The sequence below is a fragment of the Sinohyriopsis cumingii genome, chromosome 13 (genome assembly GCF_028554795.1).
Source record: "Sinohyriopsis cumingii isolate HCF-2022 chromosome 13, ASM2855479v2, whole genome shotgun sequence".
NCBI lineage: Eukaryota > Metazoa > Mollusca > Bivalvia > Unionida > Unionidae > Sinohyriopsis > Sinohyriopsis cumingii.
In genome coordinates this window covers 47,935,925-47,962,042 of record NC_142973.1, presented here as the reverse complement: position 1 = coordinate 47,962,042, position 26,118 = coordinate 47,935,925, and the positions used below count along the sequence as shown (strand labels likewise).

The 26,118-nt window shown below is 35.0% G+C and overlaps 1 protein-coding gene and 1 long non-coding RNA gene across 18 annotated transcripts in view; one reads left to right on the top strand and one right to left on the bottom strand.

The window, feature by feature from the left end:
* The window catches only part of LOC149785499 (uncharacterized), a 207,307-nt gene that overhangs the window by 133,364 nt on the left and 47,825 nt on the right, over positions 1-26,118 (bottom strand). For 7 of the 17 annotated variants that reach the window (XM_089979285.1, XM_089979291.1, XM_089979290.1 and 4 more), the window contains exon 1: positions 16,082-16,417. The exons of 9 other annotated variants lie outside the window; for them this stretch is intronic. The gene's annotated coding sequence lies outside the window, so the exon portion shown is untranslated. Of the gene's footprint in view, positions 1-16,081; positions 16,418-26,118 lie in introns of those variants that run through there. One more of the 17 variants, XM_089979289.1, reaches the window with a different exon arrangement.
* LOC149785501 (uncharacterized) lies at positions 842-16,990 on the top strand. Its single transcript, XR_016425394.1, has 3 exons — positions 842-1,286; positions 2,274-2,431; positions 16,412-16,990. It is a non-coding gene; the product is annotated as an uncharacterized LOC149785501 (long non-coding RNA).

Genomic DNA, 26,118 nt, shown 5'->3' with positions numbered 1-26,118 from the left:
TGGAATTTGTTGTATCAATAAATCCTTTCCTTCAAATACACATGTAATGTCTTCTCTATGGTATATAGTCATACTTTCGATGTTAAAAATACAAAGTATCCTTTGGAAGTCAACTGCCTCCACCATTTTCAGCAGACATACAGTGCATCGCTGTTACATGCTATTGGTTAGTTGGTATACTAAGAGACAACTCAAGAAATCCAATAGATTTCACCAGGAGAAAGCTCAGAGATATATGCACAATCCACCAAAGTGTAGACAGGGTTAACACATTGGAATCTTGGTTAGCAAAACTGGAACTATCAATACTTTCCAAGTTTCCAGCCAGAGTCCAGCCCCCAATGAGCAGGGAGAGAAATTGACAACAATGCTAGCAGTATAAATGACTTGGCCTTATCATGCTTAGAGAGAAAGTATTTAATTAAACTTATAGGGTGTGAATTTAACCTATTTCAAAGTTATGGCCCAAAGTGCAGAGCCCCTTGGATGGGTAGGGTGAGGATATTGTCAAACCCATGATCTGGTGTGTGTGTGTGTCTATATGTGTGTGTTTGTGTTTGTGTGTGTGTGTGTGATTTGGATTTTTAACATAGCTTTAACAATGTTTCAGTTATATCACTATGACGTCTGCAGTGTGACAGTTTATAGTGATGTCTAGCAGTGGGCATCATGCCACAGACATGTAGCATGATGTCCCACCCAGTCACATTATCCTGACACCAGGCTGACCAGTCCTAACACTAACCTCTTAATGCTGACTGCCAAGTGAGGCAGCTGTTAGTACCATTTTTCTAAGTCTTTGGTATGACTCGACCGGGGATCGAACCCACAAACTCCTGCATCTGAGGCGGATGCTCTAACCACTAGGCCACTGGAGCGGTCCACATGATCTGGTGCTGACTGCAAAAATTAATTCCCTGTGTGTGTGTGTGTGTGTGTGTCACTTATCAACGTCCTGATGCATGATGAGCCAGACTTGCATTATTCACATGAAACTTTCAGTGCATTGTCAGTACCAGGTATGAATGTGTGGTACAATATTATGAAAATTACAACATCTCATAACTACATACTTGTTCCCTTGCTCATATTATGACTCCCCCAGTTTCCCATTTCTTACATTATTTATAGCCAATGTTTACTCCCTGGCAAGAATTTTAACACATCAAGCCAAGGCATCTTTTTTTTATGGCTACATGTACATCATCAGGGGGATGTAATGAATGATTGTAATCCAAAATGGATGCTTACATGCAGAAAGACTGCCATATTTTGCAGGATTCAAGGTAAAATATCTTTAAATTTCTCTCCTCTAACAAACTGAGTTTAAAATCTATATAGCATGCTGAATGTGTGGTAATTGTAGCAAAACTATCAGTTGGTAATATTTTTCAAAAGTACACACAAATTCTTGAACACTTCGCTTAGTGGTTGCTACACAAGTTCATTTTTGTTGTGTACCATATGCTGTACTCAAGTCTTTAAGAATATTACAGTACTTTTGTAGGGAATAAAATCTTTGGAGATCTACTTTAATTACTGTATTTCTTTCATTATCTAGACTTTGAAATGAATTTGATACAGGTGAAAAATTTAAACAATATTTGCCTTGATTTGAGCAATAATCTGAAGCAAAGTCAGTGCTGGACAAATTTCAAAATTAGTTGGAAGCACAGCAGGCTATCATGAGAAGAACCTGGTAGCCCTGTTAAAATTTAGTTGCCCAAAGAAGTCAGAGGCACCTAGTATGAAACACAGTTTCAAAACTATCATTCTATGTTCTTATATGTCATTAATAATTAGCATCCTTTGTAAAGTATTTAAATACAGGAAAAATTTATATCATAATAGGATCTCAATGAACTAACAGACTTCAGTATATGGCTGCCCAGATGCAACATTCTGGTATCTCTTGAGCTAAGGGCAAAACAACTGTTGGACCAAGAAAATATACAACTGTGGATCCTTATTCTTTCAAAATATTAATAGTAAACAGCTTTATATATAATTATTGAATTTTCATGATCCATTAGTGACTCGGCTTATGCACATCAGGCCTGCAAAATGTCAATTTCTATATTCTGGGGTATTTGTTAATTTTCACATGAAGCAAGGAAATATCCCAGTAATATTAACTCAACAAAATTCTCCCTTCATAACAGAAGATGAAATCTAATTGTATATTGATGCTTTTATAAACAAGTTTCACTGTAGATCCATATTTTAACCTTGTATATAAAAGTAAACCTCTAAAACTGCCCATTATCTTCCAGACGGACACAATTTATGGTCCAAACAGTGCCTGGTTAACAAGGAAGTTTCACTGTACTAGCTGTGATGTGCTAAGGATGGGAAGTGAAAATTTAAAAGGGCAAAAACTACAAAATTCACTTATCCCTATGCAAGTTAAACTTTCAAAAAGATTTTGCAGGTGAGATTAGGGTCTAACAATGAAATAATCCTAACAATGTGTACTTGCTGTAATGGCAAACAAATGTACAATATTTTTGGTTCTTCAATGTTAAGGGTATCAGCGGGGCTTGAACCAGATAGTTGTAATTGGGGTAGCTAACTGACTATTTCACAGAGACAAGAGATATAGAAGAAGAGGAGATGAGGGAGATGAAGCAAAATCTGGACCAAAGTGCCATGAATGTTTTTTTACATGACAGCCTGTGTCTAATAGTCTTCTATATAGGCATTAGTAAGACATATGGTTGACTAGAGATTATCAACCAATGGGTCTCAGTCACTGGGATTTCTGGTCCAGGTATGCAGGCTTCAACTAAACTTACTGTGCAGAAACCATAATTTTCTTATGAGATTTAACACGATCTTGATAACCCCAAATCATTAGGCTTCTTTCTTATATTATGTGCAAGCCAACTATAAAGTTGATTAATTCAATAGTTTATTCTCAAAATCATGAATGTGTTCATAGCGTACATATTAGAAATGATGCATACATAAAACAATATACACAAAACTTTAAGCAGAAATTTAAACAAAAGTAATCAATAGCTGGAAAGGAGAGAATGGACAAATATTAAGATTAATAACAAATTACCATAAAAATTATAGTATATCTCTTATTTTATATGCTTCATAAATAAATGTATCCAGTCAACATGCTGTTTTCTTATTATGACAAGTTAGCAATTGAACATACTGGTATTTATGCAATGAATGGTTTATTCCTGAAATATTTTTAATTAAGTTTACACACAAATTAGTATATACTAGACACATTAAAAGAAAAAATTATTTATCTTAAATATCATGGTTGTCACAGAATACCCCTGTTCACTTCCACTGATTATGTTACTTCTATATCTATCAATTTTAATTCTAAAAAATTGAAATCACTCTTGAGTTTTGACAAAACTGGTCACATCTGAAATAATATTCAAGTCCGAAATCAGTCCTGATAACTTAAAATTGAGAGAGATGGTATGAATTTTTTAATTTATTATTCCAGTCTAATAGGAAACCATCTGTAACCCTTTGTTCAGAAATTGGAATAAACTTGAATCAATTTATAGAATTTTGGAAATATCCACACTTTACTTTACCCAAATCTGTTTTAAGTATCTTTGAGCAGTGTAACTCAGTTAATACTATTATTTGATGCACTTTCAATAAATAACTGCCTACATGCAGTACTTAGTATCATAATTTTAATTCTAAAATATTATTTCAGTGACTTAACCAGTCTAAGGTATCTGAGGAGGAGTCTTAAAAATCACTGTATACATCAACAGCAAATGTAGATATTTTGCATTTAACAAATATTTTAGAAACTATGTACATGTTCATTGTCATCAGCCTGGTGAAAACCCCATAGCTTTCATGCATAATTCAAAACTGGGACAAAATAAATATCTAAAAGTTTCAAACATTCATTGTAATTTAAGTTCAGATTTTTTCAAATCACAAATAAGTATATTCATTGCCTTAATTGTTTAAAGGTCAAAGTTTGTTGAGCTTTATTGAATTTTCCAGTACTCATGAAAGCACGACCAAGGTAATTTCAATTTTTAACCACATAAATATTAATTCTGCCTATATTCCATACTTTGCCTTAATGGACCATCAAGTTTAATATTTAGATTTCATTTCTTACAGTAGTTGTGGAAATTATTCATGTGCTTTTAGTAAACTCTCAATGTTTTCTGAAAATTAAACTAAATCAACAGTAAAAAACAGTAACAAAAATAAAGACAACTCATCTAACTCTATAGATACATCTGCAATAAATTGTAATGATGTCTTCAGATCCTCAAAAAAGAATGAAAATAGTATCTCTGATTAAAACTTTTGTGTATCAATCCTACTTCATACTCAAAAAAAGGCACTGAGTCCTCCAATGTGAAACATAATTTAACTAAACTGTACATAGATCAAAGAACATTTATCGAGGAATTTACTAAAGAACAAAAGTTATTCTGTAAAACCCATTTTTCTTTGTTTAAAATTGCAATGACCTTGACCCCAAACAATGAGCCTCTTCCTTATATTTTGTATAATCCCTTCACAAATTTGACTGGGCATGTGGTCTACAACTAAAGTTATTATTCAAAAAATATTTTTTCATCTTTCAGTCACAGTGGTTTGTTGTTGATACATTTTTTGCTGAAACCATTTTTTAATTTTTTGACCATGGTAACCTTGATATTTTACCTATTAATGCCAAAATCAATAGGTGTCTGTCTTGTCCCAAATGCAAGCCATCCACATCCCCATCAGGTAGTTAGAAGTAAAGTTATTCTATGGAAACTGGTTTATTCTTTCAACTAGTGACCCTTACCTTTGACCTTATAACCTGCCAAAAAAGACTTCTTTACCCCAGAATAAAGCTATCCACAAAGTCAGATCTAGATCTGTGGTGTACCATTAAGGCTACTGTATAGACAACCGTATTTCTTCTTTATATTACAATGACCTTGACCTCAAACAGTGTAACCCCCAAATCTATCTGCTTCTTCCTTAACTAAAGTACAAACCATCCACAAAGATTGGTAATGGTAGAAATAAAGGCAACAGATTGCAGGATAAATAAATGGATTTATGTATGTCAGAACAGTAAACGCTATATGATCTGCTTTTGACAGGAATATAAAAATTTTGTTTAATATGTATCCACCACCTTGTTAGAACACATAATTTTACAGCTGCAAATGATACGTGAACAATATCAGAGAAATGCAAGCCCAACCCACTGAACCCAGCAAAGTCAACAAATAATAAAAATGTTCCCAATATTTTCTTTACAAATGATTATCTTGATTCCTCCACATCTCTGAACCATAGCCAAATACCAGTCTCATTGTCTCACTTGTTGGGACTAGCAGAAAATCTGAATGACAGATGCGCAGTCTAGGTCAAGTCTGGAGAGATTGTATTTGGATTATATTCAATTTATTATGACAAGCTTTATCATAAAGTGCAGTGAGAAAGTCTAAGCTCAAAATTCTTGCAAGGAAGTGGAAGAACTTGTGAGTCATGAGCCATGTATCCGTATACTATAAATATATGACCATATGAGCTTCATGAATATTCATCAAGTTCTGATGTGAGATCTCTTTCTTAGTCACAGACAAATCCCACCTACATTAAGATCAGAAGAAACCATTAAGTCCTTCACTGTGAAAAGTGGGCAAAGTTACCACTTTGTCACAAACATGAATAAACCATTCAAAGGTCCTACATTAGTTTGAAAATAAATGGCAGGGAAAACAATCCTTTACTGTCACTAAATTGTTAAATATCTCTTATTTTTGTCAAATACAGAAAAACTAAAAAAGTAATCACTTAAATACTCTCATTCACTTCAATGACTTTATTCCAAATCCCAGCTTGGACCCTTTTAATGCAAGCAACCTCAAATCAAAGTACTGAGAATACTGATGCATGGTCAACACAAAACAGCACATTAAATAGTATCAAAAGGATGAACATAAACTGTCAAATATACTAATGAGCATCTTGATTTATATGAACACAACCAATACCAGTATCGTTCTCTACACATCTGATATGAATTTTAGATGTTTTCAGTGCCCTACAGCAAATTTTATTCGAACAATTCTACTAAAACTGCATAACTGTTGAAATGTACACAAAATTAGACAAGCCATTTAATATTAGTTATTTAGTCCATATTTTGACATATTGTCCATGATTCAACATGAGCCAAAGATTAAAATTCCAAATGTTCCTTGTGGAACTGGAATTATAGTACTTGATCTATGTGAGAACCCTCGCTCAAATGGTGCCATATTACCAAATGCACAGGAAACTATTCTTGGCCATTAAGCCATTTCATGCATTAAAAAGGCATGACTTACATCTTGATTTAAGACATAGTTCCATAATAACAATTGTGTTTTGCAGAGTTGACAAAGTGTCTTATCTAATTTAAAAAAATGCTGACTACAGTTTCTAATTAGGGAGTAAAATATCTAAATGATTAAATTGTTTTTGCAAACACCATGATATTAAAAATTCAATAATTTAAAAAATTTTGAGTGCTAATGATCAAACCTATATTTATCAGTATAGATTAAACCTGGATGTCAGCTTCTGTGCAGAGGAAAGGATATGAGCCACGGCATTTTCTGGACCTGCATGTGTTTGAAACACTGCTTTGAATTCCACACCAGAGAGTAAGGTGCTAATTTTACTAATGAGTGTTCCGAACTCTAGACTGTTAAAGGACTGAAATTCCATCAATAAAACAATATCTCTATTTTTTTCACTTAAAACCAGGACAAGCTCTCAAAAGATTCTTTTTCCTAAAACATAACTTACATTATTAACCAATCCTGATCAGCCAAACCCATATATACTCTATTTTATGTTCACCCATTTCTAGGCTGGTTCCTATTTTTCCATATAATTAGTACTATGTGTCCTACAAAGAACCTGTCAAATTATATCAAGGGAGGTAATAACTATGAATCTAATAAATTCCTTTTAGGATTTAACTTTGAGTAACATCCCTTTTCTTCTTCATGTGCTTCTCCAGGTCAAGGGTCAATAATGATAAATATGAAAAATAAAATAAAAATAGATAGTGTTTTCTTAGTAAAAGACAGTAGGCAGCATGCCTTAGGCTCAAGAGGGATAAATATTTCCAAGCCAAAAAGTAAAAATAATTTAAACTTCAAACCACCGTTTTGGGGTTGTTACAACTCTTTTGAAGTTCCTTGTATTCATTTGCAGATGTTTGAAACAATGTTGGCAAAATGGTATGACTCAAAAACACAGATTTTATGTCCTATTTAGTTTTCTTATGCGGTAGAGTCATAAGTGTCTACATGCAAAACCCATCTAATCTAAGAATAATCCAAGAATACATCACCCTGATCACTAGATAAATGCTAAGACCCATTATGCGTTCCAGCCATGACAAAAACATCCCAACAAAAAACAGCAAGAATGCTAATGATTCATAAATAATTTCCAGTGTGATGCCGTGCTGGCTCTGAATAAAATTCATCAAACATGTCTTGCAGAAACCATGCTGAAATAAGTCTCCAGCACTCAGTGCAGAAGGATCATTAACCAGCATTTATTTACCATTGTATACTAAATCGAGAACAAGCTCGCATTAAGGGCATGAAGCTACAGCCTAATTTGAACAAAACAGTTTTTGGAAGCACTCTACAATTCGGGTTGCACAGGAAATATCATTTGTGGTAGCAAAATATCCCCGTTTCTTCAAATAATTTGACAACTTTCATTATCTGCATGATTCCATTTGTTAGCTGTACATGGTGATAATACCTACACCAAACTTGCCAATGCAATGCTACATAGACATACAAAACTTTGGACATCCATTGCACATTGGTAAACAACTTCCTTTGTCTCTGAGGTTTCGAGCTCAATTTGTCAAGGTAAAATGGAAAAGGGTCAGTGATTTTCACCAGACAATTGGTTTACTCCCTGGCACAGACGTCTCAATAATGTTGTTCTTGTTGTAGGGTTTAACGCCATTTTTCAGCACACGATAGGCTATACATGGCGGCCAGTATTAATGGTGGAGGAAGAACCTGGGAAAACCCCGGAAAGACCACCGGCCCTCGAAAAGCTACTGACAAGCTTTCTCACATACCCACATTGGCCAAATCTGAGACTCAAACCCACGCAGACAGAGGTGAGATGGCAGTGATTCGTAAAGGAGAGCGCTTTAGACCACTCGGCCACTCGGGGTCCCCCTCTCAATAATACAATAATCTGTCTGAAAAGTTAGCAAAAGCAAAAGTTATATATGCTTATGAAAACTGCTAATACAATTATCAACATTTATACTTATTTTTGACATATGCAACAGGCTCAGAAGATAATTCAAACCATTTCTAGAAGGGGTGCAATGATTACACCCAAAACTACATTACAATATATTGTGATATTAACAAACTCATATTGTAACATATATTGCAATACAGTTACACTTAATAAAAACAATCAACTAATCACTAAAACATGTGCTATTTAAGACTTTAAATTGTAGTCAATGGAACACATACAAAATTAACATGAAAATGAAACAAGGGTACAAACACCTGAAGCAGTAAAATAATCAGCAAATAAATAATGCACTGCCATTTCTAGTCTGTCGGTGTATTAAATCAAAACTTCACAGGAGCATTGTTTTGAATGTCTCAGCACATCTGAACTATCCTTTTAAATTTTTTAGCAAGATGCTGAATAAGTCACTGCAAAATTTTTTTGAGCAAAAATTAATACTGATAATGTTTGAACTAAAAGCAGCCCTCCGTACAGTTACAATGTCTTTTCTGTATTATTCATTAGTGATTTTATTAATCTTTTCTGATTCTGATGTGTTAATCAGTAACAAAGTTAAGCTAAGAGGAGAGAACATTTTTATGTATTATATTTCAATGTTTTACAAACAAATCATAATTTTGAATGACAGTTTAGAATATATAAGATTGCATTATGTACATTAGAGTTATGGTGTTGTAAAGAGCAGCACTGGTTGATTATATTCATACTACATGGATATTACATTTCCTTAATTAAAAGATATATATTATTATATTTTGTTGGGAAGTATAATTCTATGCATGTATGGTGTACTGATGGAAATAGCAATACAAAAACTGCTGTCCCTGATGACGACAGCCACCCTTAAAATGACACACATTTTACACACAAAAACTAACTGAAAAGGAAACAAAGTAGATATAAATACTATTGGTTTCAACACATTCATTGGGGATACACACACATATATATATACCTTAAATGTGTACATGCAAGCGCTTTACTCAATGTAGATTTGAAAACAATACAAAAGGATGACAAAGAAATAAAATGTACAAAATTATTACTGTACATACTCATGTGTTATAGTAGAATATATCAAAACATTACATAGTGAGGGAAGTGCAAATAAAAATAACTTTCTTTTTGCCTATATATCGTGAGTTACTACAAATTACTAAGTGTCTCTCTCTGCTTTGTCCAAAAACAATATGGCGACAGCTGGGCACAGTGACGTCATGGTCTATTTTTTAGCAAAAAGTAGAAGTCAGTACGAGCGCCACTGAGTACTGTTCATTACGAACAGGGCATAAACATATGAGGCAAAGTGAAGTTTACAAATTATTATTTTTAACTGGAAAAATATCCCCTGATCTCGACATGCCACCTCCCTCCCTCAATTAAACATTGCTTGAAAACCAAATAATGGTGTACTGTGTTTCATGTTTTACATTCTCTTGCAATCAAGTGGAAAGCATGTATCCAGGAGAAAAACAAAATATGATTCTTGAATTAAATTGGATAAACTGTTAGGAATACACCGCTGTATGAGATAAAAGCAAAACTGTGGAAAAAATTATCGTACAAATAAATCATTTTGAGGTATATATTGCCAGAACAGCAAACCACAATATACCGTTGTACTGGTATATCATTGCAACACTAGTTTCTAGTATCAAATTATTAATCCTATTACAATATACATGTATGTACTTAAGTCATCTGTGTTAACGTTGAAAGTAATTTACAAAAAAAATGTCTTTCTCTGAGCTATAATCTACCTTATGTTTCCCAACCTAGATGCCAAAAGAATCTTCATTTCACATGTTTAATGTGCATAATTATTTTAATCTATGCTGACAAGTGCCTTTGTGAACATTACTGGAGGTGAAAGACTCTAGCTACTTTTAATAGTATCTGTTACACCATCAGCTTCATTGTAAAAATAATGGTGATAAAATAATGGCTGATTCCCAGGTCTATTGCAATCAGTTTCATCTAATACTACTAACTGGACTTCAAATCTGAAAAAAAACGAAAATCTTCAATGGCATGACCGAGTATCAAAAGAATGTGCACTGCAGCCAGACAGTACAAAAATCTGATGAAAATTTGCACAACAATGCATAATATGCTGACTGAAATACATACCAGAGTGTTATCCTGTAACAAGAGGCCTAAGTGTGTGTGTGAGATGGCTCACCTGGCTGACATCTGCTTAACAAACAAATGCATGAGCAACTGGCAAAGAAATCTGGGTCAGTATGATGCTGTTTGTTGAAACTATTGATTCCACATGTTATTCAAGGTTCCTCTAGCATTTGCATCTTAGCCATATTTAATCATACATTAGCAATATTGAAAGTAGATCTATGCCAGGACACTTTGTATCAAGTTGGTCAAAATCTGTTCAGATTTTTTTGTGGTTGTTTTTGTTTATTGTTGTGTCAGTTTTTTCAGGACTTTCCTTATCAGCTGGTAGCTGGGTGATTTACCTGGTTACTTTTATTTTACACCCAGCTACACCCAGCTACTTCAAAAAAGAAAATAAACTTGCATCCATGTTGTTGGAGGTCCCCCAAACACCCTGCCTACCTTGGCAATTCACCCTCCAACTTTATATCTAATGGAAGGACCTGGTTTTCCGACTACTGATTAACATGAGCCATATCTAATGGTGGAATGGCATCATTGGTAAGAATCATAAAGTTCTTCAAGTGAGAAAAAACTGTCAAATTTAGTCAAATTCTGGCAGTTCTTTATAAGAAGTTGTTTTAAAAATTGTTTTAAACAAAAGCCATATTTCATGGCAGATTGGCATTTACGGTACAAAATTAAAAGCCCTTCAAACCAGAATGTTTCTGCAAAATTTGGTCAAATTCTGTTGAATCGTTTAGAAGAGTTCATTTTTTTTTAAATTTGGGGGTCTGTATTTTTAGTAAGAATTACCATTATCTGATTGTGAATCAACATAATTTATGACTAAAGTGAAAGCTCTTCATACCAGACTACTGTCAAATTTGGTAACATTTTACTGAGCAGTTTCTGTGAAGTAGTATAAAGCTGTTTCTATATTTGATGACAGAGTGGCATTATTCGTACAAATGTTAAAGGTCCTATGCCAGGATATATTTTGTCAATTTAGCTCAAATTATGTTCAGTGGTACTTGTATCAAGATTTTCATATCTGTAGTAAAAGTGGCAGACCAGCATCATTTGTATAAATGTGACAGGTTTTAATAAAGTGATGCATTCTATGAGGTCTGATAAAATTCCATTTAGCAGATTCTGTAAGTCATTTAAAGTACTAAAATGGTAACCATATTTAACAGTGGAGTGGAAATCATTTGTACAAATTTAAAGGCTATTAGGCCAATATGCTCTGTCAAATTTAGTTGAAATTGGTCAGTCAGTTTGAGATGAAGTTGAAAGTAGCAACAGCTGACAGACATGGGGCAGATGACGCATGACTGACAAAGGGTGACACCAAAAGATCACTTGGTCTTACTACAAGGTGAGCTAAACATTGATAAAGCAGTCATCAGTGTTTCCTCTCTCTGGCCTGAAGAAGCAGCAACTTTAAGAAAGTTCTTGATCTGCCAGATTTGCTTTACATAAGCTTGCAACAGCTTGTCACAAGGACCAGTTATTTTCATTTTTTGCTGACACAACCCAGGAAATGCAGGCAGGTGCTTAATTTGATTACTGGCAGTCATCTGCAAACAAATTTTCCCATGACAGAAATTATGATAAAAATAATATGGTATACCAGTTTTGCACATATTGACCATTTTGGCCACCAATACTGGTAGAAACAAATCGGGTCCAAAAAATGAAGTTTTTCCCTCTGTATTTTGTAGTCCAACTAGAAATTCCAGATCTTTTGGTATCATTGTAGAGCTACATCTGTCTACCTTTCTATAATACCATCCATTTTAGTGTATCATACATGACCTTGACGCTACTGAGCTCGGCAGTAGGCTACTACCTGCTGCCACTAAAACTTGTCACCAGGGGTTAATGTGTTAAGGAAGTTCTTAATTGATAATGTTGGTGAGTTTCCCTCGTAATGAATTTGAAATTGTAAATATAACATTATCTCAAAACTGAAAGGTATAAAACAAAATATCATTATCACAGTAATGCAATTTTGAATGCTGGATCATGTTTTGTCAGCATAAAAAAATCCAGATCATGACTCCACGCTTTGCATTTAGTACTGATCCAAATTTTTTCATGCAACAACTCAGCATGACCTAGTAATCAAAATCATGATACTGTGATACTGCGTGTAATGTGATTTTGAGTACTAAATCACACTGAGTTGTCAGCATCTGAAAATCTGAATACCAAATTAACATGACAATGATATTTTTGTTATAATCTATAACTGAAATACAAAACATATGAACTTCATCTTAAATGATAAACTGAATTACACTGTCTTCTGCAGATATGCACATGGATACCACGGTTTCACGAAACAATAGTCACTCATTTTCACTATGAAAACTATCACTAACATGAATTTTTCCACCTACAGACCGCAGAAGACCCATATATGTGATTTCACAGTTATTGTGCAGTTGTCAAATTTTGCATCACACATGATTTCACCAGATTATTGACTATGAAGGTCAGGTTGATAGTGGTTCAACTGTTTGAAATCATAGAAAATAATTTATCGCTGGATGCAAAAAATTATCCAAAACTGAAAACATTCCAATGGCCAAATTCAGAAGTGAAGATTTCCATGGCAAACACTCATATTTAAGCTTAGTCACACTACTCTCCTATTTCTGGAATTTGAGCCACTGCATTTTGCAGATGTAACTGGAGTATGCTGACTTGTTCCCTGTGGTTGTGTTTTGTTCTTTGTTTATTGTCAAGAATCATGCTATATACACAAATATCAAAGAATGTATACATCCATACTAATTTTTTGACACACCATTCATTTACACGCCAAGGTCACACACTGATGGGCAAGTCAAAAACTTTCAAATTCATTGTACTTGGTGATGATGGATTCATCTCAGTACATATGTTTGAATGAAAAACTGTTCATTACTAAGGGAATAAATTATATTAAGATCATTACTTGTTCTTTTGTTGTATGATTTATCTCAGCAAAAAATTGTATTAAGCATGCCATATCCAATGTCAGGATTTGAAGCAACAGCCTAGGAATCATTTCACCATCATTTAAATGGCTTGGAGGGGCAGAGGCTTTTGTAAAACCCAAATTCATTAAATTTATTGAGAATTCAGTTGTAGCATGCATCAAGTAGTAAGTAAATGACTTGTATTGCACTTATATCACTTATAAGATTGACAAGTTAACAAATTTACAAATAATACAAGTGAGGAATACTTTTTTATAATGAAATGCCTAAATTTGCATGTCAAATTTTAATCATTCACCAATATGTCACTTAAAAGCAACCTATAAGTGAATAGTCTCTTATGGCCAACTTATAAGCCTGTTTTAAGTGATCAATATTTATAACTTGTAAGTCATATATATTATTTTTGCAAATAATTTTATATGTGAAACCATTATCAAGTACTATACATGCAAAACACAGAAGTTACATATGTGAAACCATTATCAAATACCATGTATGCAAAACACAGACTTTACATATGCAGTGTTTCCCTTTACCCTCATTTGCATTTCAGAGACCCCCAAATTTTTAATTTGAGCCCCAGTTTTGATACCAAAGTTTGTTTTTTACTTAGTCTGACCCTAGTTCTGACACCAAGAAGATTTTTGACTCAGTCTTGCACCCCTAGGGGATACACTGATATGTGAAACCATTATCAGGTACCATGTATGCAAAACAGAGAAGTTACATAGGGTAAACTGTTTAACATTTGTGAAACATACGCTTTACATTTACATATTTACCTTTAAAAATGTTTGGATTTCAGGATAATGGTACAGTTCAAATGTTTGCATTTCTTATGTTTAATATACATAATGATTAACCGATGGAAGGGCACATGTCTAACATACTTTAAGTCATGTGTTCAATATATATTAAACTCAACATATGTCAAATATAAGGAGTAATGTTGTTTGAGAATTAGAGAGACAAAAATTGTTTTGTAAAATGAATTGAAAAACAAAAATAAAGTTCAAAATTCAAATATCGCAAACAAATGGCATTTGTGTGTCATTCTTAAATGTAGACCTTCATAAGTATTCAGATCTCACATGAACCCTTCTGAATAAGGGTCATCATATCGGCGAGTGAATACTGTTTAATCATTAGTCCTGAACACAAAAGACAGATGTCTATCAGAATATACAATGTGAGATCGAATGTTAAACACGCAGCCTCACATATGTAAAATCTATATCAAGTACCAAGCATGCAAAACGATTTACATACATTCAACTGATTAGCATGTGTGAAATATACACTTTACATTTACATATTTACCTTTGGACAGTTTTGGGTTTCAGGATAATTGTACCATTTAAATATTTGCATTTTGTATGTTTAATGTGAATAAGTTCTTCTCCAATGACTTTGTTGTTTACCAGTTTAAGACTTGTACAAGGTGACATTCAATCTTTGCTTTCTGTACAAAAAAGTGTAGCATCCATAATAGAACTTAAGTTCACCAGGATCAGAAGCACCTACTATACTATTTCATCTGCATTATCATTCAGTTCTGCATTAATGATCTTACAGTTGTTATCCAAAGTGTTCCTATGCTGATGGGAGCAAGATGATATTTCACATAATTGACAAACCAAAGATTAGGTCATTACCATCTCCCAACAATAAAAATTAGTGACTCATAGTAGTAGATTCCTCAGGCTGCTTCAACACAGTTGTATATCCTTCTGTGAATGAAATATTCTGTATAATTTGGGTACTGACTTATACTAAGACTTAAGTTGCTGAAAACAAGGTGTAAAGTTTTAAACCACTCCCTTCTCAAACAAAACATTATGTTTAACAATGAAGAAAAAGTTTTATGAAAACTACTGCAGTTGGTTACACACACACACACACACATATGTCATGAAAAAGGGAGAATGAATCTGTTTTTAAAATATAACCAAAGCTGGTTTTAACTTTAAGATTTTGTTAAAACAATACAATTCATAGATCTGTATCAGCCTGGAGATAAATGCATTCTAATTTTGTCATTTGACACGAACGCAGTAAAAAAAACATCTGATAAATCATTCTGACTTAGAACACCTTTCAGTAAAGTATTCCCAATCATTATGTCAAATTGTAGTAATAGTCTATCAACTAAGAATAAAAAAAGATCTGGCAAAGACTACATAAATGTTACGCTATTGTTTCCACTCTGGGGTATTAATATTCTTATCAATAACTGTGATTCATTTCCAATGCCAATGGTTTTGTCAAGTACCAAAACTATTTGTAAAGTATGTTGTTGCAAACCATAAGAAAGGACTGAAAACTAAAACAAATTTCTTGAAATTATAGTTTGGAACAATCACGCATAATAAGGATTCATCATCTCTCAGGCTTTGGAGCTTTAAAGATTGTTTTATATGACACCTCATTATGTTGTTGTTATGCCAGTTTTAAAAGCACAAGTTCCCATTATGTTACTCAATGCAAACCAATTGGTGCAATGCCCTCCTATCTTGCTGTACCATAAAGAAATACCATGTGTTCAAATTGCTTAAAAAAATGAGGAAAATAACTTAAGACAAAAAAAATACTTTCATTACTATTTTGTTGCATGTACAAATGAAGAAATCACTCACAGCTATTGCATCAAAACCTACCTGGTTAGGTTCCTGGAGTACAGATTCCAGAAATGTTCAAAATCACCTTGGTCTTCACAAGCTGGCTCCACTACTCTATTTGGATCTGAAATCCAAACCAAAGTTCTACAATGATTGACCTAACTTTCTTTTCTCCAGCCAATCCAACTTCAAGATACCTTTATCCAAAGACACAGACAGATAAACAAGCTGTTTAGCAGTTCAAAGACAAGGTATACTGGTGAAACCTTTTCTAATGGCAGCCACTAACTAGAGAGGGAGAGATTACAGAGAGACTGAGACTGGTGTTAATGTATACTGAATCTGATCTAGAATTCTATATGATTACAGGAGCTCCCATCCCTTCTGCAGCCTGGCTACTAGGCACAGTTACACACAGCAGGGAGTATGAGGAGGGCCAACCACATGTGCCTGGCAAGAGAACTTAATAAGGCAGATTTCTGCATCAGTATGGATCTTGATTATTTGGACATTCTGTGCCTCACATGCAATAAAATCAACCATATTGGCTATTCTCATCATTTCATCTACTGAAAAAGACAGAAATGTGGTCTATGCATTCTGTAATATTGGATAGTGTCATACATGTACATATGGTAACCACACATACACATATAGATGGTGCATGAAATCTGCCAGTAGTCAGAATACTATTTTAAGGAGGTGCAAAGAAGGGCAAATTAGAATGGAATTTGTGGAAATTCTGTTTATATCAATTGCTGGGTTTCCATTGAGACAGTAGATGCAGATTGCACTGCACATCACAGGCTTCCAATACCATAATAAACAAACAGGTAAACATGTTAAAAAAATTACTTTGAAAAATCACAACTGAGATTTCATCCAAAATAAAGCTGGAAACAATCCAAAGAAATTAAATCAGAAAAAAATAAAACTTGTGCATTTGAACCCTTTCTGTATTAAGTTGTTTTTTTTTAAATCTGAGTACATGTACATGTATCTATAATACTTATCTCTCTAATACACTTGTGTTGAAAAACCAATGTCCCATCACTTGGCCATTTGACCATTATCCCTTGTTTAAGTACCCCTCAAAAAAGGATGGACTCTGGGGCTAATGTAAGCTGCATTTTTTTTCTTTTCACATTTAGCAAATATATACATACAACTGTATAACATAAGATGAGGATCTTGACAGTTTCGAAGTTAATGCCTTAAGTAAATCCCTATGGGGCATGGGGCTGGGTTTATCTGAAGTATGTACGACAGACCAAAGCAACAATATGACTGGCATAATTGAATTTGACTTTTCATGCCTAGTACATATATGCAAACAAGGAATATACCTCTCCCTCAATAACTCATGCACAATATGGTCCAAAAACAGACTTCAGTATAGTGAGGAAAAGAGTTACCAAAGTACCAATGACATGTTAAGAAAGTGATTGCAGACCAGAGTTTAACAGTGTAATGTGAATGTGAAGGGTTGGGATTAAAATGACTGAATACTCACTTCATGATTAATGTTATATACTTGAATGATGCCGCTTATATAATAATATATAAGGCAGTGTTTGTTTGGTCAAGGTGATGTGAAGTGTCAAATTTTGAATTGCAGTGAACTTTAAAGTTGAATGCATTGAGCATTACAATTTTATCGCATTTAAGCCAGAAAAGTCTTTGTGAAGTGTCGATTCGACCTTACTTCGTTCATTTCTCCCCATGTCAGTGTAAACTTCAAAAGGGCAGCATTTCAACTCAGTGAAATTGACCAGGGTATCTTAACACAGTCCACTGAAAGTAAACATTTGAGCGACCAACCCTAACCGCTTGGTAGGAACACATGTCAAATTATCATTTTTTCAAAGGGAAGTTGTTACGCAAGTTGTTCACCGATTCCAAGGTGTCTAAACCTGATGAAAGGAATTATTTCTTTGGGGAAAATTAGAGACCACTGCCTACAATTGGGCAGAATAAATTAAGGTGTACACTTTAGAAGCAATCAGACCTTAAAGTGACGACCTTAGTCGAAATACTTTAGTCAGAAAATCTCCTGAAAGAGGAAGAGAGCCTTGACTCCATGGGAAGCCTAAAGAGAATAGTGCTTTCCTCGTTAAACAAGAAAGGGACCTGGTGGCTGTCTTGTAAAAAGAAAGACAGGTTTTAGTGCTAGGAAGCACAAGTTCTGAAAGAGAACAGCAATAAGGCATGCAATTTTAGTTTCACATAATATTCTATTATGTGACTGTTTGTTTTATGCAAATGTGTTCGCTATGACTAGGTTTCCATATTATGCATCTTTTATTCAATTTCATGGAAATGTGTTGATGCTAGAGTTGTTATGCAATTTATTTTTATTCCATTTCATGGAAAGTGTTGATGCTAGAATTGTTATGCAATTTACCTTTCAATTTTTCAGTTATTAGTTCTTTGGTAGAATTGATTGCATAAGATCCAAACGATCATATGTGTATAATTTCATAAGGTTATATGAAATAACTTCTTTTGTTTGTTAGGACGATACAGATTATTGTGAGTTAACAATACTTACCTAATTATATCTGATTTTGCAATGTTTGAATAATTTTGTAGGTTAAGGATTGCTGTGAGTTACAATTTATGAAATTTCATGCAATAGTAATCAAACATGTATGTAAAAGAATACAGTAATATTCAATAGACACTCACGTAATAATTTAAGACCTGTCGCTGGAAGCAAGGTCAATGTCCTACTGTACCAAGTCAGAATTTACGCAGTGTGTGGATAGCCAACATGCACTGAGTAACGTTGAGGGAATAATATGTATTGTCCAGAGAGTGGGGTATACACAAATTTAGGGCAATTTTGTCCTTTAAGGAACAGCTTTCTGGGAGAAAGACAGGACAGTCTTAAGATAGAGTCCAAAGAAAGGAAGGATGAGATCAGAATATAAGGACCAGGAAGTCCATGAAGGGGCAAAGCATAGAGCCTAGGAAGGTGAACTAGGAGACGTTGATATACGGTCAAGAGAGGAAGGTGATGCAAATGATATTGTACAATACTGAAAACAGAACTCATTCAAGGCCTTATCTATATAAAGCCCCATCCAAAACTTGGTTCAAATACAACATGCCTTGGTAAAGTTATGATGCGGGAAACAAAATTAAGAAGACAGGCAATATGGAGGCATAACTCTTGTAAATATAAAATCCTTAAAGCCGAACACAGGCAAGGTCTCTGCAATCCAAATCTGGTTAAATCCAATAAAACTTGGTACATGTAATACTATGCTGCAGCAGAGAAACCCGTCCTCTCAATCCTAAACAATAATCTAAACCTCATAGGGCTAAATTAAACAACACACCACTAGATCTAAACCCGCCCCCTCAATACCCTTTCAATTCTAACGGGCGCCTCTGACTCATCGTAAGAGACCTGAATAATCAGCAGAGAAACCCGTCCTCTCAATCTTAAACAATTATTCAAATCTCATAGGGCTAAATTAAAACAACACACCATTAGATCTAAACTACCCCCAAATACCCTTTTAAATCTAGTTGTTTTTTTCTTCAAATAATTATTTTTATTTTGAAAAATATATTAAAAAAATCTTTTTGTTCTCCTTCTAACTTGTATATAAAAACATACAGTAACCACCAGACATCAACCTAAGAACATCACACTTAGATTAATAAAAGATATTTTGGATACTAACATCTATTATCTTATCACAACAGTGATCGCAGATTATCAATAGTTAAACAGCTACACGTCATTCAACACACAGTCACACTAAGCAACACATAATCAAGTCATTACATTAAATATGGCCCAAAACTATTATGAGGTGGTCTAAAAACCCAAGACCATCAGGCCAGGCCACACAGCGCAGCACCTAAATAACTAAGGAATCTGATATGACCCCAAACTCAATCTAATTGTAAGGTGATCTAAAAGCCCAAGACCATCAGGCCCGGCTGCACAATGCAAGGCGGCAACTAAATATCTAGAACTTTAACTCTGACCCCAAATCTTATAATATATAAGGTTGTCTTAAATACCAGGACCATCAGGACTGGCTACACAAGGTGGCAAACTCAAACAATCTGACTCATACACATGACATAAATTAAACACTCTTACTAGATAACCACTAAGCGGTCACCTACCTCAAGAAAAACAGCACAGAATATCTTTTCAAAATTTACAAATGGCAGAAGAAAATGGCGAACTTCTGCCAAAGCCCCTTTTTAAGGGCTTCTAACATAATCTCTTATTAAGAGGTGTCTTTTGGTTCTCATCTGGCTAGGGAACCTCTTTTGATAATATCTCTATCTTGAAATCCTAATCTGACCTGTTTTGAACCCACCGTCAAAGATTATCTATATCAAATAAGTCATTTTGACTTTACTGATTGGTAAATTTTAGACTACTGTATGTACACATTGTACACAAAATTCCAACTATTACTAATTATATTAGGAAAATTATATGACTTATAACATTGGGTCAATTGCATAGGTGGCTAACACAATATTGGTTGTTTTTATAAAAAAATGCCCATCAGTAAAACTGGATTGAATTTGATCACGTACAGGCTGGCGTTTTTTGGGCATGCACAACATCCATGGCTGGTCTACTGAGTCCCTTTCCTACCTGCCTCGTTCAGACAACATACAGTGGCGGAGATGTGGAACAATTTCCACCTGCCTAAACACAGGTGTCCCGATGTGACATCCTAGTTGCCGACCAATCGCAACTGGCGTTACATTCTGCATTGATTTACACCTGCTTTACCTTCCTGCAGTGCAGATTTAAATATTTTAATGCATGAGTGTGTGTTGGGTTCTAGTCCCACTCGTGCACTTAGCCCTTCATACAGGTTGCTAGGGTATCCCAGACCTGCTGGCTTAATTAAATAGTGCTCCTTAGAACATAGTAATGCATGAGGGACGTGGCACCATTCCGTCCACCGCGATTAATTAATTAAATAGCCTGTATTTGGGTATTAACCAGACGCGCATGTCCTTCGTGGGTGCAAGCGTCTTTAATTCAAATTACTTACTACTATGTTGTGGAAACAAAAATCAGGAAGACAGGCAATGGGGGTAGGGTGGAGAGAGCATAATACATGAAAATTATGATGTGGAAGGCTGCAAATCAAATTCATTCAAAGTCTAATCAGCACAGAGCTGCATGTCAAATTTGGTTTAAATCGAACAACTGCTGATAGAGTTAAGCTGTAGAAACTAAGTTATGGGTAATATGTAATCAGGGGCCATAACACCTAAATTGTGAAGCAATGGCTGGAAATTTAACTCTGTCAAGTTCTCATCAATAAAAAGGTACATTCCAAATTTTAGTTAAAAACAAAATACAAAGTAAAGATATCACAAACCAACATGCATGGATGGGCAAATGGACAGTAGTCAGAAATGATTATTATAGGGCTCTAGCTGCTTCTTCAAGCACTGAATTAAACATACTGAACTTAATGCCAAGTCTACCAGTTACCCCATGGGGGCAAAAACATTTATATGGTTTTTTTTTAAATAAATGTTTCTATTTTTGACATCAGCACAACTTAGAAACACCTGATGTTAGCAACTGATAGGCTGACACAGTAACTTGTATAGTACAGTTTTAATACTACAATGTTTTTTGCGACACTTCCTGTGGCATCAATTCTTTGCATATCACTGAATCACACATATTGCTCTCCTTACTTTTCAAGTGATTCACAGCAAATAAGATGCCCATGTGGGCAGGAAATCGATCACCTGCCATACATTGGCCTAAAAGGCAAATGGAGTAATAAGGCAGGTGCCTTGGACTGGAAGACACCCATGTGAAGATAATTTATAGCTATCTAGTAGACACTGGTGATACAGCACTCCCTCAGTATAAGGCTCTTCATTATAACATGGTTGATATTGATGCCACAGTGGGTAAATTGGGGCTATCAAAATATGGCATGATGTTGAAATCAAGATTTTCTGCATTCTGGTCTGGCAATCGAGTAACATAAAGAGATTGTTTGTTGTAAGCCTTACTGCAAACTAATCTACCACTAGAATTCCCCTATTCAATGGAGACTATCCATTACTGATTGGTCAAGAGATCATTTTGTGAAGACAGCATGTCCTTGCCTGGACAGGCTATCAGCTAAAATATTTTTCTTGCCTAGTATGTGACAGACTCTGGTGATTCCATTGAAAGCTGTTACGGCTGATGTGTTGGCCATATTGGACATATGATCAGCATCATTATCATTTAGGACCAACCTGACATAATAAGAAGTCTTTCTGGAAAAACATTATCTTGATATGAGTATCATATAGGAGAAGTAGTGATAGATTTTCAAGACAGCCACTGAGGTGGCAATATTGGTTGTGTGTGAGAAGCAGGTTTTTCATTTGAGAACCAACTAGACATCACAAGATCTTCTGGCTGTTGTTGTTGTTGTAGGGATTAACGCCATTTTTCAGCACACGATAGGCTATACATGGCGGCCAGTATTAATGGTGGAGGAAGAACTAGGGAAAATCCTGGAAAGAACCACCAACACACGAGAAGCTACTGGCAAGCTTTCTCACATACCCACATTGGCCGAATCCGAGACTCGAACCTACGCAGTTAGAGGTGAGATGGCAGTGATCCATAATGGAGAGCGCTTTAGACCACTCGGCCACTCGGGGCCCCCAAGATATTCTGGTTAAAACTAGATGTCAATGACTTTACATTCAGGATGAGTGCAATAACAAGATTTTCAAGATGGCTACTGTGGTGGCCATACTGAACATTAGATCAGAACCATTATCATTTACGACCAACTGGACATAATAAACAGTCTTTCAACAAATACTTCATGCTGACATAACAATCCAATTAGGAGTATTAATGCTAGATTTTCAACACTGCCACCGTTGTGGCCATATTAGCTGTGAATGAGTGGAACCTTTTTTATTTCTAAAAAACTAGATATTAAAAGAAGTCTTCTAGTGAAAAACCCATATCAAGATGGATGATGTGGCAGCCATTTGGACGTTAGATTGGCACCATTTTCATTTAGGCTGTTCAGTAGTCTGTGAGTGAAAACTCCGTGTTCATATGGCCATTCATAAGTAGCAATAACAAGATTTTCATGATGGCCACTATGGTGGCCACACCTGGGGATGTCTGAGCAATATTTTAATTTAGAACCAACTAAAGCATCGAATGAATGTGTGTGTAATGTTTTATGACAATCCTCCATGTAGTTTAGGGGCAGTAACAATAACAAACATTTGTTAACGGATGGACAACAAACCATCCCATAAGCTCCCCTGGTCTATGACTAGTGGAGCTAAAATGAACACTCTATAGAATTCATAAGCTTACCCAGGTCAAATACACAGCACAGTTTTCATTCTAACAAACTAGATCTCAGAATTATTCTGTTGGAAACCCCTATGTCAATATAATTTTCTATTTAGAAGGAGTAGAAACAAGATTTTTAAGATTGCTTCCATGGTGGTCATAATGAATGTCCAATCAGCAACATTAACATTCAGTACCATTTATAAATCAATGAAGGAGTACAATATGATTTACAAGATGGTCATTGTGGCAGCCATACTGGGTATCAGATCAGCAGTTTTTATTTAAGATCATTTAGACACCATAAAAAGCCTCCCAGTGAAAACCAATGCTGAAATGTCATTCCTGTTCCAGAAGCAGTGATATGATTTTGAAAATGGCTGCTGTGTTAGCCATAATGGCTATCAGATTAGCGCCATTTTCATTTAGGACCCACTTAACATCCTAAAAGGTCTTTATTCATGCAGAGAAGCAGTAAAAAGATTATCAAGCTGCCACTATGGTGGCCACATTCAATGTCCATGCAACACTACTTTCATTTAGGACCAACTAAACATAAGAAGTCTTCTGGTGAAAAGCCCACGTCAATATGACTTGACATTCAGAAGTAGTTGCAATAACAAGATTTTCAAGATGGCTGCAATGGTGGTAAAATTGGAGATCAGAGCAGTGCCATTTTCATTTAGGACTAATTAGACATCATTAATATGTCTTGTAGTCAAAACACCATGTTGATATGACCATGAATTTGCAAGATGGCACTGTGGCAGCCATATTAGCTGTGCAAGCAGCACCATTTTCAATAAGGACCAACTAAATATCTAAGTCTATATGTTAATATCACCATCCAGTCAGGATGAGTAACAATAAACTGATGGCTGCTGCATACATGTGACAGGTTAAGCATGAATAGATCAAGAGATTTAAAAAATTTGGTCATGAGTTTTGACCTCAAAAGAGGAAGGATTTTTATCAACCGAATAATAGCATGCAAATGGACACAAATAAAAACTACTGAATAAATATACACTTTTCAAATATTAAAATGTTGATCTTAACATTTAGGAAAAGAAATACTGTTATTGGATCCAGGTTTCAGCCAGAGTCAACCTGAATCTTCCTCATAAAGGAAAGTGTCCTTTACTATCTGCATTGGAATGTGGCCATGTCAGTATAACTCAACTGATTCCACCAAGAAGTTTAAATCATTTCCAGCCTGTGGGCAAATTCAGATTGATTACTATCTGCCAAAACTGCTCAAGACTGGCACCATCTGGGTCTAATCCTAATATTGTTTTAATGTCAGTAAGATTCTTCACATGAAGCACAAACATACATTATGCCATCACACCCTTTGTGATTTTAAGCCTAATTTGCAGTCACTTATGTTGTAATCGTTGTCATCCCTATCACCACTATTTGATACTGACAATCAAATCCTGAAAACTATTATCATTTCCTAGCATTATAAACTGAGACAAATACCCCATTCAGCCAAGGCATTAGGGATTACAAGGGCAGTTAGTGCCATGTACTTTAGTCTGGTTTACATTCATGTTTACAAGGATTCAGTCTAAGTCAGTAGTGTTTATATGTTTCTGTGATGTGGTAATTCATAGTAGTGTCAATGCATATTTTGCTTAAAAATCATGATCACTGGTCGTGATCTACATATGGCACCTCGAGAGAGATTATGTTTGGCTATAAAGCAGGCAAAAAGTGTCTCAGAACATCAAACTTCATCCATATTTAATGCAAATTTCATAAATATGCACTTCAGTGATGGCATATTTGTTGTCATGGTTACAAACTTTTATAAGGCTGGGATTCTGCATGAAGCGTGATGTCATTCTTGCTATTGTTACACTGATATTAAAATCAGCTTACAGGAATTGCATAATGCTTATTCATGTCCCTTTGAATTTGATTGCAAACAATCAAATTCCAGTTTCCAACCATCTCGATGGGGGTGGGGGTGGGCTGAGTGGTTTAAAACGCTCACTGTTATGGATCACTGCCATCTCACCTCTGTCTGAATGGGTTCGAGTCTTGGACTCAGATTCTGCCAATGTGGGTACATGAGAGAGCTTGCCAGTAGCTTCTTGGTGGTTCTTTCTGGGATTTTCCATGTGTTCTTCCTCAGTCATTTATACTGGCCACCATGTATTACTTATCTTGTGCTGAAAAATGGCATTAAACCCTACAACAACATCAACCAACCATCTTGACAAATTTTAAACAGTCAAATTGGCACATTTTAAGACACTTGAGCTCTTGTGTAATCCAAACATAATCAATTAACATCTTTAATCCTGTCCAAATAACTTTGGATCATACATAGTATAGACTCTAATCCAGGGGTGGGAAAAATAGTCTAGTTAAATTGTTTAATTTAAATCATTGGATGTTACTATCAAAATCACTCATTCAGTCTGAAACTGGAACAAGTTGCCCACCCTGCTCTAATCCATCTTGACAACTTTAAGCACTGAAGCAGAATATACCTTGTGGACAGATTCAAAGTAATGTTTGTTGTTTCAAGCTTACTGGACTCTTTGAGTAACCCAACTATAATCAATTAACTTATTTAATCCTTTCAGAATTAATGCTGCTCATACATAGTACAATCCACCTGAACAAACTTTAAACAAGGAAGCCAGCTGAGGATCAAAGGGTAAAATTAGCAGATACATTGTCTTGCCCTACTTAACTTAAGTCTTAAGCAAGCTGAATCACA